General features: G+C 39.0%; 1 protein-coding gene across 1 annotated transcript in view; it reads right to left on the reverse strand.

Moving 5' to 3' along the window:
* LOC108788431 (mast cell protease 1A-like) overlaps positions 1–3,444 on the reverse strand; it is an 11,475-nt gene extending 8,031 nt beyond the window's left edge. Inside the window, exon 1 of the mRNA XM_018558189.1 lies at positions 3,399–3,444. The gene's annotated coding sequence lies outside the window, so the exon portion shown is untranslated. The remainder of the gene's footprint in view (positions 1–3,398) is intronic.
* Between the last annotated feature and the right edge of the window lie 1,349 nt (positions 3,445–4,793).

Genomic DNA, 4,793 nt, shown 5'->3' on the forward strand with positions numbered 1-4,793 from the left:
AAATAAAATAAATGTAATAATAATAATAATAAAACATTTTTAAAAGTCCCTCGCCCCCGCGAGCACGCGCGTCACCACGTAAACACGCGTCACGTGCGCCTACGTATAAAAACAACGAACGCGCTACACATGTTGGGTATCACCGCGCACGCCGGAGCAAGAGCAATAATTCTAGGGCCAGTATTTTGGGGTATCTCTAAATTGATGACCTGTGGGGGCTTTTAAAGCGTCTTCTGTGGACACCCCAAAATTTCTGATGGCTGCCCTGTTTATATAGCAACAAAAATGTATGCAGACCCTAACATAGTGCACATTCACATCAGCCCCTGCCCTCAAGGAGCTTACAATCTACGGTCTGTATCTCACATGCACAGATACAGGGCCGATTTAGACAGGAGCAATTAACCTACCAAATTCACGCTTATGGGTGAAATAAAGGTTTTATTCACACGCGCACAAAAAAAAGACGTTTGAAATAGTGTTTCAGGTGCATTCATTGTAATAATTATGTGAGGAAATGACATACACACAAAGGTTTCTCCATATATCTTGTAGGCCGAAAGTAAAATGCTGTTTACTTTATTCATCTGCACATGACTGGATAACTGACGTGAATGGTCACACAATTTATTGTTGAAAGATTCTCAACTCCTTTAGTAAATAAGCCCAAAAGTGTTTAGAGCAAAGACTCCAGACTTGAAATGTAACTGCACACAAACTGATAGATGCACATGAATGCAATGTTAAAGGGCATGCATTTAAAGGAGAACTATGAGGTGAGTGCTTTTCACTCGGGAGGTGAGGTGATCACTAGATCGGGAGGTGAGCGTACACATACCGGCGTTTGCTCACCTCTCGATCCTGTCACAGCTCTCTGCCGTGACAGGGGGAGGGGCGGGATTCCCCCCTCCCCGCTCCGATCTGCCAGCGCTGATTGGCGGAACGGACGGGGGAGGGGGCGGTTACAGCTGGCTCTGCCTCTAGATAGGCAGAGCCAGCTGTCAGTCACGCAGCTGGGCGGATCCCGGCATAATTGTCGGGATCCGCTTCAGCTGCGGCGTCTCAGTATACCGCGAGCAGCAGCTCGCGGTATACTGCAAGGTCTCAGTATACCGCGAGCTACACCTCGCGGTATACTGAGCCTAGGGTGACGGGAGGACGCTGGTTTGTGTCCTCCCGCTACCCTAAGGAGAACTATGGGTTTTTTTTTTTAACTTTATTTTCTTTATTTTCACTTGGCAATCCTGCCAGTAACACACTTGTTGTAGAGTAATAATGCTCACTCATAAAACACATCCCCTCGCCTTATCTTTATTACATAGAGGGGTGTTGATTTGTAGTTCACAAAAGATAACTGAGAAAGCTGTTAAGATAATTTTGATATTTTAGTTCAGTGCATATGAAGTTTCAAGGACAGAAGATTTCTGGCAGGATCAACAAGTATTTTTCTGTACTGTTCTGTATTCATAAACAAAAATCTAAGGCTCCATTCACACCTGAGCGGCTGTTCTCGCGTATTCGGCTGTATGGATATGCGTGGAGCCGCTTTTAACACAAAATACAATGCACTTCAATGTGCAGCGTTCAGACCATTGCAGGGACCGCGCAGCACGAAACCGTAAAATAGTGCAAGTGCGATAATACAGCGGATTCCATGCGTTCGCTGGAAACGCAAACGCTATATGTGAATGGAGCCTAAGATTGGTTTATATTTATTTTTAAAGGAACTGTTAGTTATTTTGTATACAGTTTATAGATTACTTTAAGTAATCCTATGTCACTGTATTCCAGAGAATCCTGTGTCATGTGTACACCCTGCATTAACTGTTAATTTGTATACAAAAGCAATATATATCTATAATAAAGCACAAAGCATTAGTTAAAGTGACACTAAGCTCAGGAACTAAATCATAAAAATGCAATCAAGTACCCGAACTATTAACAAAAATGTATCTTATTTGTGTATCACTCGGCTGTAGACCCTCAAATCATCTCTGAATTGGTGCCAACACTGTCCTTCCTTCTGGAGGGGGGCTACTTCTGTTCCCCATGTTCCCTGTATGTGTTATAAAGTAGCCATTGCTCCAAGCTTGCTCCAGTGGACTACAATCTCAATACAAATTAGTAAACTTAACATGAGATTGTAGTCCATCACAAGAGCGAGATGACAGAGATGATTTGAGGATCTACAGCCGAGTGATATAAAAATAAGCTACAATTGTTGTTAATAGTTAAGGTACTTGAATGCATTTTTAAGGTTTATCTCCTGAGTTTAATGTCACTTTAATGCATAAAATCAAAATAAAACAGAATTAAAACTATATTAAGGTACATTACAATCATTATTAGTAATTCACTATTAAGGGGTGTAATTGGAGAGATCAGCCCTGTGTATATATAAATTGCTCTTTGGATATCAGGTACAATATAGAGGTTAGATGGGATTAATGTAATGTTGTGTTCTGTTTTATTGTTGTATGTTTGTTAGTTGTGTAAAATGTGATAAATCTGGAGTAATGTTTGGAAAAACCAATACATCAATATATAAACAGAATTCAAACTATTGTAGTTTTAAGGCAATGTATGCTTTATAAACTGAGTACTGAGATTTTCTAAGTGCACTGCTTTGGGAAAAAGGGCCAAGGGAGTTATGCACATTTGCAGATTCTGCTGAAGTAAATCAAATATTCAGCATTTCTCAAATGCATTTTATTGAACTATTGTGCATCATTCCTCAATTCTAAACATGTTTCCCTTTTTAAAGCAGCAACACAAAAAAATCAGTCTCCAACATCTGGACATGGGAAGAATTTGTGCAACCTGTTTAATTGTGCTTGAGATCCTTTTTCCTGCCATTCGTTGTCATGATATGGTTAGGTAAAATTATGCTGTGTCCCAATGGGTTTTGACTTGAATTGGGAAGCTGCAGTTTAATGCAGGATATTCTCAAAGCACATTGCAGCGCATCTTTTTGGTTAAAATAGAGAGTGCTGATATAAATGGATTTTTAAGACACCATGCAGTTTGCAGTTCATTAAAAATGCGAAAAACTCATCTGGTGTTTTATAATTCATTAAATAATTTGGAATTAGATACATGCATCAATGGCAACCCCACACTGTACAGTACGCATATTGCTAGTTTGTGTGATGCACAAAGAATGGCTTAGGAAACTTCAGACATCTATTCATACATTGCATTAATAGGGTATGGATCTTTTACTTCATTACCAAATGGTATGCAAATGTTATAGATAAAAGGAAAAAATCTCGGCGATACAAAAAAAAAGTAATTAGATGCAATAAAATACTATTTCATTTCTTGAAAAGATTTCCTCTACACTACAAAAGGGAATATGTCTATGTTTTGTCTCATAAGGAAGAAATGAGGTTGCTTACCTGCTGAGATACTGAGGATAAAAGAAGCCACAATAAAGAAAATGATTGAACCCATTGCAGCAAAAAGACAACTGAAACAAGTGTATGTTGTATCTATATATACTACCTATGAAAAGGTTGACGGCCTACGTGTGAAAATTTCCAAGAAGCATGTGATGTGGGCAGGCTTGTGGCTTATTGTTTAGCAGAAATCAAGCTGTGGCCGGAGCACAATTATTAAATTCTGAACTATTGCTAATATACCTCCAAAGCTCTGTTTGACTGGAAGTACAGTAGATCAGTTTTCATATTTTAAACGCTCGCAGCACACTCAACATTTATTTTTTCATGATGCACCTGATTGGATTTAATCTGTGGTTACAGCTGACTGTACCTAATTTAACATTACTTATCTCCCAACAATCTTATCAATCTGTCCTCTAAAATAGTTAATTACTCCCAAAATGTAACCTGCAGGGATAATCATGTGATCTCAGCTGAAGGGAATTAGCCAAGTTGACAATTCATTTAACAACCATGTGATATGGAATTAGTGGTTTTCTACAGGGCAGGTAACAGTTGCATGTTTTTACCTATTATTTAAAAAATGGTCAGGATGGGATCCGTTATTTGGCATATACTGTATTAAAGTGGAACAAAACCCAGCAATTTAACTGTCTCGGAAAAACGTTACTTTTAAGGCATGCCTACTGTCAATGATGCCAGTGTGCTTATTTCAGCTCTCCATCACTTTCAAGCCCTCAAAAGGCTGGTGTCATAGCTGATCACATATACAGCAACATGATAACTGCACTCCAAATAGAAGCTAAGATGGCACCTTCCTTGACTGTAAAGGAAAGGAGGGTATAGTTCAGTTAACTTTGCCAGGAAAGATAACACTTTCTCTTACCTGAAACATATAAAATGATATTAAAAAAAACAGACAGCTAATAAGGCTGACAGCATTGTTTCACTTATCCTATACTGTATAATGTGATTATTGTGCAACTAGCATACAGGAAGAATACTGCATTAGGGCAATTTCAGATGTGTACTGACATACAGCACTTTTTGGAAGAAGATCCCTTTGAACATGGAATTACAGACAGATCTGCTGTTACACTGTGCCGGTCGGATAAATCTTTTGACGAATGGAGTATCCCACTTTACTCTGCCATATACATTCTACATGGCCACATAACAGGTTCCAAATCACTTAGTTGTAACGTTCCACAAATGACTCAAAATAAATTCTCTGACTTGGCTTTTTATGTTGTCAGATCCCACAAAAATTGATGCAGTCATCATTCACAGGAATTGGGTAACTGGTGATACCAGTTGGTATACACAACCTCTCTGGGTGGAAAATTACTTCTTGGCAAGTAGTTATTGGCATGGGGCTTCCAGGGCTGAGAA

The sequence above is a fragment of the Nanorana parkeri genome, unplaced genomic scaffold, assembly GCF_000935625.1.
Source record: "Nanorana parkeri isolate BGI_ZX_2015 unplaced genomic scaffold, ASM93562v1 scaffold325, whole genome shotgun sequence".
NCBI lineage: Eukaryota > Metazoa > Chordata > Amphibia > Anura > Dicroglossidae > Nanorana > Nanorana parkeri.